This window comes from Kogia breviceps, chromosome 11, assembly GCF_026419965.1.
Source record: "Kogia breviceps isolate mKogBre1 chromosome 11, mKogBre1 haplotype 1, whole genome shotgun sequence".
Classification (NCBI taxonomy): Eukaryota; Metazoa; Chordata; class Mammalia; order Artiodactyla; family Physeteridae; genus Kogia; species Kogia breviceps.
The window spans coordinates 37,101,973-37,113,860 of NC_081320.1; the positions used below are offsets into that span (position 1 = coordinate 37,101,973).

At 46.5% G+C, this 11,888-nt stretch overlaps 1 pseudogene; it reads left to right on the forward strand.

Annotated features, from left to right (window-relative positions):
- The first annotated feature begins 1,990 nt into the window (after positions 1–1,990).
- LOC131766001 (5S ribosomal RNA) lies at positions 1,991–2,099 on the forward strand (annotated as a pseudogene).
- Positions 2,100–11,888: the final 9,789 nt, after the last annotated feature.

Genomic DNA, 11,888 nt, shown 5'->3' on the forward strand with positions numbered 1-11,888 from the left:
TGAGGAAGGGGGTGTATGAGGGACAAAGGTGTCCGGGGTGCAGATGAGCCAGGACCTGACCAGCTGCCTTTTGGGTCCTCTGGTCCCATCTCTTGGTCTGTGCCTCATCTGCATCATCACTGCCCCCACTGGCACCGCTGGGCTGTTGTTGTCTGAGTGAGATTCCCCTGGTGCCCTTGCTCTCCTCCCCTCCTCCTGCTGGTTGGGGCGGGAACTGCTTGCTCTGTGGTCTCTACTCCTGAGGCACGAAGGACCCTGTAGCATGGACCTGAAGAGTGTGGGGTGTGGTCCCAGGAGCATGGGGCCCACATAGGACACAACATCAGGGCGTGACAAGTGCTAGGGCTGCCTCATCACTGACAGAGAATGTTGCCAAGATCCTGCTTGGGAGGGCATGGTGGGTGGCGTGGCACCCTAGAGGCCCCATTCCTATCCTGGAGCTTGCAAAGTGCATCCCCATGGGCTCCAGATTCACTCCATATCTCAGCCATATCACTCTGTCCAGTCTTGAACTCACAAAAACGAGCTCCCTTGTCCACAACATAGGCCTGGTCCTGTTGGTATTAGGATTCTTTAATTTAGGCGTCCTGGGATAGCAGCTCTTTTTAGGCCTGAGAAGGAACAGCTCAGGAGCGTACAACAATTTCAGATGAAACTAATATTCAATGACTATCTCTAACTACTCGGTTGTTGACTTCTATCAGTATTTATTCTCCTGGTTTTAGCTCTGATGTGGGGATTACAGAGAAGTCAACATTTAAATCTTCATTATCTGTGTATTTGTAGCTTCAGTATCATTACTGACCCATAGTTTTTTATGGTTTGAAAGAGTTATTCATTTCATGTATCATGTAGAGGATTTACAATGATGATAGGGCAATTAAGATTACAATAATGGCTAGTAAATTGTTCACATTTTCTCTACCTGTGCATCTGTTGTATGTATATGAGTTAGTTTAGATGTCAATATTAGTGAAATAATATAGAGGACTAGAGAACTTATTTTAAAAATCACTATTAATGTGTGATGATGAAAATGTAAAAGTTCTTCCATAATCGGTGATGTTGTATCTTGAGAACCTAGATGAAATTTATATGCCATAGTGATATACAGGATTTTAGCCTGTGATTTAACTTTGACCAATCTACATTACTTTTTACTTTTATCTCATTTATTGAGAAAGGCATAATTGTTATGGTGTTGGCTTGAAACTGGTTGAAAAGGACTTGAGTCCTTCCTTATTTTACACTTACATAGATAGGATTCTTGAAACATAGGATATGGTGGAGAGCATTTGTGTAACCATTCTAGGTTAGGAGTAGGAGTTTCCACTGCTAAGACTTCTTGTTTAGATGCAAATGCTTTTCAAAATATGAAGAGTATTAGCATTACTGCTGCTACTGAGATGAATGAGCCTAAAGACAAAATATTTCATGTTGTGTGTGCCTCAGGGCACACAGACTAACGTAGTGACATCCCTGAGAGGCCAAGAAAGTGCTGCAGGAAGTCATATTTACTACTACAAATATACTTGTGAAGTGAATTTTTGCTCATGCTGAGTTAACTGTAAAACCTGAGAATAGTGGGAATCCGTGTAGGAGCCTCCCATAATAGTGAAGACTGCTCCCATGGACATTAGGTCATGGAAGTGTGCTACTACATAGCATGTATCCTGGAGCACAATGTCTGGGGTTGAGTTGGCTAAGATGATTCCTGTCACGTCCCCGGACATGTTCCGGGGCCACGTCCCTGTGAGAGACGTGCGGGATCTGGGGCGGGGCGCCAAGCGCCAAAGGGTTTGCTGGGTCCCTCCCGCCCTGGGCTGGGAGGTCTCCAACCCCTCCACCACCCCGCGGTACCCGAGACCTCCATTCCCCTGGCTGGGCGGGCAGCGGGGCCCTGCCGGGGCGGGCTGGCCGCGGGGCTGGCGGTAAGGCGCACGCGCCAGAGAAGCTGGGCCTCAAGAGGCAGCCCGCGGTCCCCAACCCTGCGTACGGCCATACCACCCTGAACGCGCCTGATCTCGGAAGCTAAGCAGGGTCGGGCTTGGTTAGTACTTGGATGGGAGACCACCTGAGAATACTGGGTGCTGTACGCTTTTTGCCTCCCGCCCCGCCTTCTCCTTTAGTCGCCCGGGGCTGAGGCCGCCTCCGCCCCGGCCGGGCACCGCTGCAGGCCCCCACCTCCTCAGGCCCCTCCCACCACAGCGCGCGCCAGAGGGGGCGCTCCCCGCCTGCCTGGCCGGGGCTAGGGCGGCCAGAAGGCGGCTCTGGAAGGTAGCGGCACACCAGACGCTCTGGCGGTGGCTGGCCCGGATCCAGACTCCGCCGCAGGGTCGGGGCTAAGATACACGCCCATGAGTGGAAGTGCCGTATGCGCTGTAGCTCTGTTTTTTAGATGTCTTAGGAAACACCATACACTTCTGCAGAGTGGCCGTTTGCAATTTACATCCCTTCCACCAGCATAACAAGGCTCCCTTTTCTCCATGGCTGCATTTCTGGGTTTTACACTTTTTCACGATGGCCGTTTGACCGATGCGAAGTGAGACTTCTTTGTAGTACTGATGTGCATTGCCCGCTTGTTTCGTTGGCCAAAAAGGACGTATGCGTTTTTTCCCTGAATATATTCAGGGAAAAAACGCATACGCCCTTTTGGGCCAACTGCATCATTGTTGAAATTCTGCCGCTTTTCAGGTGCTTTAAAGGCGACTCCAATCTACCTCTTGAAAACTGTTTCCTCCAATACTGCCTTGATCTCAAATCCTCTTCATTTCCTTACCTCAGTATATTTTTGGACAATTGTTATCATTTATAACACTGCAGGTTTGTGAATTGCAGTGCCCCTGAGCTCCATTTTTCAACTCGCCTTTTTGGAGTTGGCCGCAAAACCACAGGATTGCTTCAGGCCCTTTTCTGGTTCCAGGGGGCAGGCTGAGCCTTTGGTTAATTCTTCTTCCTGATTGGAAATTAGAGTGACATGTGCCTGTCAAAACACCTAGAGCTGGTCTCTCATTGGTTCCCCCTCTTCCCGTTCATCCTCTGGACAAATTGCAAACTGTACGAAACAGGAGGTTAAATAAAGGTGCTGATTCTCCAAGTGCGGAGATTGTTAATAAAGCGGCTGGAATGGCAAACCCGAGCACCAGGGATGAAAAATGAGATGTGTTTTAGAAACATTTCCCGATCACACAATGTACCATCCTATGAGTTTCCCATGCATGTTTTAGCTGTAGGAAGATTCCCTTGAACCTGGAGAGTTGGGACCCATGGAATGGGTACCACGCAGTATTACTTTAAAGGGTCTGCATTTGCTCACCCAACCTCACCAATCCTCTTGGCCCCAAGAGTGTCCAGCCTTATGTCTCATCCAGTTGTGTGTCTAGATGTGGTCAATCAGGGTTTCATCACAGCCCCTGAAAGAATTTTGTAAGAATGTTTCTCTCTTTCACTGTTTGTTTTTTTAATTTTTATTTTTTTATAATTTATTTTTAATGGGGTTCAGCTGATTTTCAATGCTGTGTTTATGCCGTTTTACACCCAGCTGATTCACTTACAGAGAGATATCAATAAATACTTTTTTTTTTCGTTACGCAGGCCTCTCACTGTTGTGGCCTCTCCCGTAGCGGAGCACAGGCTCCAGACGCGCAGGCTCAGCGGCCATGGCTCACAGGCCCAGCCGCTCCATGTCATGTGGGATCTTCCCGGACCAGGGCACGAACCCATGTCCCCTGCATCGGCAGGCAGACTCTCAACCACTGCGCCACCAGGGAAGCCCAATAAATACTTTTTAAGATTCTTACTAGGCAGATGTATTCTTCTGCAGTGAATAGGATGTGTTGAGTCCAGTTCATTGAGCAATGAGTAGGTCATGTCTATTACATATTTGGTTTATGGAACGGTATCTGTGCTCATTTGAAACTCTCGTTTTATGCATCACCCCACCTCACCTTTCCCCTTAAGCAGCCATAAGTGTGTTTTCTAAATGTGTGACTCTATGTTCTGTTTTGTAATTCAGTTCATGTGTAGCAATTTTTCGAAAACCCCGGTAAGTGATATGTTATCATAAGTTTCTTTTTCTGTCTGACTTATTTTACTTAACATCATCGTTCCTAAATATACTCATTATGCTGTTAGTAGCCTTATGATATTGATTTCATGGCTGAGTTATATTCCATTGTACATAAGTACCACAACTTGTTTACCCATTTTTCTCTTTCCTAGGATATTTTCAGTGTACCCAAGCCGAGGTCCTTGCAAACCAAGCAGCCCTAAACTTTGAGGTGCCCGTGTTCTGTCGATTTTTGGTTCTCTGAATATATACGCCAATGAGTGGAAGTGCCCTATGCATTGTAGTTCTGTTTTTTAGATGTTTTAGGAAACACCATACACTACTCCAGAGTGGCCGTTGGCAATTTACATCCCGCTCATCAGTGTCACAAGACTCCCTTTTCTCCATGGCCTGTCCTGCATTTCTGGTTTTTACACTTTTCCAGGATGGCCCTTTTGACAGATGGGAAGTGAGACTTCTTTGTAGTGCTGATTTGCATGTCCTGCTTGTTTAGTTGGCCAAAAAGAGTGTATGCATTTTTGCTAAATATATTTAGGAAAAATACATGTTTTGGCCAACTGCATCATTTGCGAAGTTCTGCCACTTTTCATGTGCTTTAAAGGCGACTCCAACGTACCTCTTGAAAACTTTTTCCTGAAATTTTGCCTTGCTTTAGAATCTTTTTTGTTGCCTTACCTCAGTGTATTTTTGGAAGATCATTATCATTTATAACCCTGCAGGTTTGTGAATTGCAGTGCTCCTGAGCTCCATTTTTAAGTCCTCTTTTGGGAACTGGCCACAAAACCACAGGATTGCTACAGGCCCTATTGTGGTTCCAGGGGGCAGGCTGAGCCTTTGGTTAATTCTTCTTCCTGATTGGAAATTAGGGTGGCATGTGCCTGTCCAAACACCTAGAGCTGGTCTCTCATTAGTTCCCCCTCTTCCCTTTCATCCTCCTTACAAATTCCTAACTGTACAAAACAGGAGGTTAAATGTGCTGATTCTTCAAGTGGGGACCCTGTTAGAAAAAAGGCTGCAGGGGTGAACCCGACTACCAGGAGCTGAGGAGATGACGTGTCATTTCCAAACTCTTCCCGATCAAACGGTGTACCATCTTCTGGGTGTCAGGCATGTTTTAGCTGTAGGTAGAGCCCCTTTCATGTAAGGAGAACACCAGGGATTTTTCCAAATCAGTGTCTCCCCGAACCCCAAATTGGGAAATTTTTAAGCTACGGGTACATGTATGATCATTAAGGGCCTTGGGCAGTAGGCAGAGTCCGAGCTTTAGATGATTGAAATCTTCAGGGCAGAAGAGCTCACCATCGACCTCCTTTAGGTTACATTTTATCTATCGTTGATAGATGATGTAGATATAGTTATGTATTCTTTTGCAGATTTTTCCCCTTATAGGTTATTACACAATATTGAATGTTGTTCCCTGTGTTATACAGAAGTTCCTTGTTGACGATCTATTTTATACATCACAGTTTGTATGTGTTAATCCTAAACTCTTAATTTATCCCTCCTCCCGCGTTTCCCCTTTGGTAATAATACGTTCTAAGATTTTATTCTTCTCAGACATGGGGGAGTTGAAGGAGAGGTATCATTTTCAATGGAAAAGCAATCAAAACAAGATTGAAGCTTCAGCCAAGATTATTAGATGTATTGTACATCGTTGGAAAGAAATCACGTCATTTCTCTAATGTTGACCTGACAAATAAGACAAAGCCCTCCACTGAACTTGCTTATAATAAAGTGATGGAAATATCAAATGGAAGTGTTAGAAACATCTTATTTTACACGAGCCTTACACACTGCTCTATGTTAATTACAGTTTGGCTCACACATCTGTTCATTGAAGGTACAATGTTCTCAATTTCTGTTACTGATCCTACAGAGTGGTCCCAACAAGGGTCCCCCTGCCCAGGGTCACTGGAGCCAAAAGAACGAGACTGAGTTTGCTTCAGAAGCAAAGGAAACTTTATATTTTGATCAGAGAATGGAGAGGTGAGAGCGTGCGCTCCCCCGTGGGCTGTGGGACAGGCTGCTGGGTAGGGATCCCGGCAGCGTCAGCGGGAGGGAGGGGGCAGAGCTCTCCACGGCCCGGGTTGGCTGGAGCTCAGGCTCTATGTCGCTGAGTCTGCACAGGGCCCCGAGAGCTGAGGTGTCGGCCCAGCCATTTTGCAGTAGGAAATCGGGTCTGAAGTGCCGGGTGTGGGACCTCTGCATGTGGAAACCTAGGAGCATGTGAAATTAGACAAAGCACAAAGGAAAAAAAAGGTTAGATTTTATTTTATTGCCCAGATTCTATTTTTATCTCCCAGGAATTTTTAATGGGCTTTGCCGGCGACAAACCCCTCCTCTGCCTTTTGTCCCGTTCCTCATTCTTGGGGGGCTGAGGGTGCAGACCCCTCTTCTGCAACTGCTTCGTGCTGAGTTGGGAGTCCTCATACCTGTGGGGGAGGGGCAGAACTGCTCCCTGGCAGCCTCCAGGTGAGGTTGATTGTCCCCAGGCCTCCTCTCTCACTGCTTGTCTGCCTGAGCACCAGCATTGGAAGTGCTTAGATTCTAATGATTTTTGAGGGTCCAGGAAAGAGATGTGCAGAGTTGCTGGGGGGTGGCAGCTTTACCCCACCCCACATTTGTTTGGCCACATTAGGCTGAGGGTTTCTGCCAGCCTAGATGCTCTGACCAGCAGTCTGCGCTTTCTTCAATTAGGCCCCTGAATTAACGTACAAACAGCACCAGGTGTCAGAGCCCTGCCTGCTCAACTCCCAGACAGTCCAGGGCCGGTGATGATCCAGGACCATGACGCCCACTGAGTCAACGGCCTTTTGAAGTAGCCAGGAGTCCAGCCGGTCTCATTGGCTGCCGTCACCGCGGTGTCTGTAGGCTTTTCTATGGTGACAGCGTTATTTACGGTTTCCCCGCCAAGCTTATTAGCTCTGCTCTGGGTGCAGTAAGTCCTGCAAGCAGTAGTCTGCTCTTTTGGGGCACACTCTTGTTGTTTTCTGAGAGAAGCTCCAGGTCAAGTGATGGTCACACGAGTCGTCATGGGGGTCTGTTGCCCCCGGTTGTCTCTCTGGAGGCTGGAGTTGGAGGGCCTCCTCACTCGAGGTCAGTGTGCCCACAGAGCAATCCCTGCAACTTCAGGGCCTGGTGGGTGGTTAGGATCACCACGTGGGGTCCTTTTCTCTTGGGAGGGACCTGGCCTTGCAGGCTGCTGATTTCCAGGTTTTTCGATACCCCCAGTATCCTGGCCGGATGAGGTGGCGGGCCAAGCCCTTGGTGACCGTAGTTTCTCCTACCTGGAGGGCATTCTTGCGTTGTTCCATTTCAAGTGGTCCCAGTTTTTTCACTGATACTCCAAGGGCGATTCACCTTCGACTGGGAATGTAAAGGTCAAAGGGTTTAGTTAAATTAGGGAGTTCCAGGGCAAGGGTCTGAATTGACTGCTCTTTCCATTCTTCAATGGCCACTTCTGGATTCTATTCAAAAGGATCATCATCTTTTCCTTTCAGTGTTTCATATCGAGGCCCAGCTATTAGACTATAGTTAGGATCCAGATGCAGTAAACCCTGGCCTCCCCAGGAACCCCTAAGCTGTCTTCTAGTTTTAGAAGGGGTACGGCTGCAAATGGCTTCTTCCCTTTCCTGGGATGGCCTTCTCTGACCTTCTGTGAGAGTGAAGCCCAGGCAGGTCACCTTAGTCTGTGATATTTTAGCCTTTTTCTTGGACACCTTCTATCCTTTATTGGCTAAGTAGTTCAGAGACCTCCTTAGTAGGGCTGACGATCAGAATGTCATCTGCCTATTGAAGGAGGGTTCCCTTTTCCAGAGGTAGAACTTTTAGGTCTTTAGCTAACGTTTCCCCAAAGATGGTGTGGGAATTTTTGAACCCTTGGGGCAGGACGCCTCAGCGGTATTGTTTCTGTTGTATGTTGAGTCCTGCCACTCACAAGCCAAAACTTCTTGTGACTCTGGGATAATGGAATACAGAAGAAGGCATATTGAAGTCTAATACAGAATAGCATGTTCTGGTGGATGGTAGAATGACCAGCAGTGTGTAGGAATTAGGAACTACTGGATATATATCCTCGGTGGCTTCACTGACTGTCCTGACATCCTTTACCAGGTCGCCAGCAGCCCATGGGGCTCTCGTGGTCAGGCCAATCTCAGGATATGGAGCTCACCTGGGCAGGTACCCTGCAGCCCACGGGGCTCTTGTGGTCAGGCCCCTCCCAGGATACGGAGCTCACCTTTGCAGGTATCCAGCAGCCCTCGGGGCTCTAGTGGTCAGGCCCCTCCCAGGATTTGGAGCTCCCCTGGGCAGGTACACCGGCAGGGCTGGGCACACAGGAACTGTGCACATAGCCCTCATTGCAGAGCACCCCCAGCTCACCTGTTGGTCAGAGCTGCCCCAGAGCACCTCAGAGCAGAACTTGAACTAACAAACAGCGGCTCCGACAGGTCTGTGACCCTGACCTTCACTCTGAGCGGCCTCCCTCTGCCAGGTCTTCCAGAAGGTTCCACTGCAACCGGGGCACCAGGTCTTTGTCTCCACCCACCACCCCTCCTCTCCCTGACTCCTGGGTTCCTCTCATTAAGAGAGGGTCTTCTTGAAGTTGTCTCCCACTCATGGACCAGATAAAATGATTAGAAAACAAGCTAGAGCTGCAGCCCCTTGTCTATCCTGACCCTCAGGATGCCACACCTGTTCCTTGGACCTGGCCGGTGCAGCAAGGCCCATTTTCTGCAACTGTGAGCCCCTGAGAGGTGACGATTGGCTGACCTGGGCAGCCTGACCTGGCCGGCCAGCCCTTCTCAGCTGTGCCTGGGCTGAGGTCAATATAAACACCCCTCCAGGCAGCAAGAGTCCCTGCAGCTGTACCTGACGTCATATTCTCTGCCCTGTCAGCAGTCTCGGGGCTGGGCTTGTGGGAGGGAGTAGGGCCTGCGGCTCTGTGGGTGCCCCAGTGTGAGTGGGGCTCTGCTGGACTTTCTGAAGGAGTTGCCAGGCTCCCACCTGCTAAAGAAGAGGATGTATTACCCATACCTGCCGCTGGAATTTCTCCCCGGGCAAAGGTGAGGAAGGAAAAAAAAACAGTGAGGGCTGGGACAGGAGGGGTACGTCAGGCAGGGAAATAGAAAGCTTCCATAAGAGTGCCTGGGGCCAGGACCAGCCTGGCTGACCTCCAGGCACCAAGTCGGCCTGTGTACTGTGGCTGTTGTGGCTCCACGGCCCTTCCTCTAGGCTTTCAAGTACTTGCACACATTTTTACCTGGGAAGAGTGGGAACAGTTCAGTAGCAGCTAGCCTGGGGCTCAGCTCACGTTTACTCAGAGATGCCTCGGCACTGTCCCCCAGCTTTGCAATGAGGATGCTCCTTGCGGGGGCGCTGCTGGCTGCATGGGAGACGATTCCCCACCTCTGACCAACTTCAGAATTGTTCACCACTGGAGCAAGTGCCCTGATAGGGTTTTCCTCTGTATGACCAGTGGGTTATGTTTTTCTTCTTTTTTGGTTCAAGGTAGGTTTTATTCCTCTTCTTGCATTTATAGATATAAACATGGAAATAATTCATTCATATAAATATGTCTATGGGAAGGAAAATGCTTTTTTCTCTTTTTAAAATATTATTGTTTTAATTTTTGAATTTAATTTAATTTATTTTTTATACATCAGGTTCTTATTGGTTATCTATTTTATACATATGTGTGTATATGTCAATCCCAGTCTCACAATTCATCCCACCACCACCACCCCTCCACTTTCCCCCCTTGGTGTCCATACATTTGTTCTCTACATTTGTGTCTCTATTTCTACCTTGCAAACCGGTTCATCTGTGTCGTTTTTCTAGGTTCCACATGTATGCGTTAATATTTGTTAATATTTGTTTTTTCTGTTTCTGACTTACTTCACTCTGTATGAGAGTATGTAGATCTATCCACGTCTCTACAAATAACCCAATTTCATTCCTTTATATGGCTGAGTAATATTCCATTTTATATATGTACCACTTCTTTTCCATTCGTCTGTCTATGGGCGTTTAGGTTGTTTCCATGACCTGGCTATTGTAAATAGTGCTGCAATGAACATTGTGGTGAATGTGTCTTTTTGAATTATGGTTTTCTCTGGGTATATGCCCAGTAGTGGGATTGCTGGGTCATATGGGAATTCTATTTTTAGATTTTTAAGGAACCTCCGTACTGTTCTCCATAGTGACTGTATCAATTTACATTTCCACAAATAGTGCAAGAGGGTTCCCTTTTCTCCACACCACCTCCAGCATTTGTTGTTTGTAGATTTTCTGATGATGTCCGTTCTAACTGGTGTGAGGTGATACCTCATTGTAGTTCTGGTTTATATTTCTCTAATAATTAGTGATGTAGAACAGCTTTTAATGTGCTTCTTGGCCATCTGTATGTCTTCTTGGGACAAATGTCTGTTTAAGTCATCTGCCCATTTTGGGATTGGGTTGCTTGCTTTTTTTTACTGTTGAGTTCCATGAGCTGTTTATATATATTGGAGATTAATCCTTTGTCTGTTGATTCGTTTGCAAATATTTTCTCCCATTCTGAGGATTGTCTTTTCATCTTGTTTGTAGTTTGCTTTGCTTTGCAAAAGCTTTTAAGTTTCATTTGGTCCCATTTGTTTGTTTTTTATTCCATTACTCTAGGAGGTGGATCAAAAAAGATCTTGCTGTGATTTATGTCAAAGAGTATTCTTCCTATGTTTTCCTCTAAGAGTTTTATAGTGTCTGGTCTTACATTTCAGTCTCTAATCCATTTTGAGTTTATTTTTGCGTATGGTGTTAGGGAGTGTTCTAATTGCATTCTTTTACATGTAGCTGTCCATTTTTCCTAGCACCACTTATAAAGAGACTGTCTTTTCTCCATTGTATATCCTTGCCTCCTTTGTCATAGTTTAGTGGACCATAAGTGTGTAGGTTTATCTCTGGGCTTTTTTTTTCTTTTACATCTTTATTGGAGTATAATTGCTTTACAATTGTGTTAGTATCTGCTGTATAAAAAAATCAGCTATACGTATACATATAACACCATATCCCCTCCCTCTTGCACCTCCCTCTCACCCCCTTATCCCACCCCTTTAGGTGGACACAAATTGCCGAGCTGATCTTCCTGTGCTATGTGGCTGCTTCCCAGTAGCTATCGATTTTACATTTGGTAGTGTATATATGTCCATGCCACTGTCTCACTTTGTCCCAGCTTTCCCTTCCCCCTCCCCGTATCCTCAAGTCCTTTCTCTACGTTTGTGTCCTTAATCCTTTCCTGCCCCTAGGTTCTTCATGAACTTTGTTTTAGATTCCATATATATGTGTTAGCATACGGTATTTGTTTTCCTCTTTCTGACTTACTTCACTCTGTAGGACAGACTCTAGATCCATCCACCTCGCTACAAATAACTCAATTTCGTTTCTCTTTATGGCTGAGTAATATTCCATTATATATATGTGCCACAACTTCTTTACCCACTTATCTGTCGATGAACACTTGGGTTGCCTCTATGTCCTGGCTATTGTAAGTAGAGCTACAATGAACATTGTGGTACATGACTCTTTTTGAATTATGGTTTTCTCAGGGTAAATGTCCAGTAGTGGGATTGCTGGGTCGTGTGGTAGTTCTATTTTTAGTTTTTAAGGAACGTCCATACCGTTTTCCCTAGTGGCTATATCAATTTACATTCCCACCAACAGTGCAAGAGGGTTCCCTTTTATCCAATAAATGTCTCTCCAGTATTTATTGTTTGTAGATTTCTGGATGATGGCCATTCTGACTTGTTGTGAGGTGATACCTTACTGTAGTTTTCATTTGCATTTC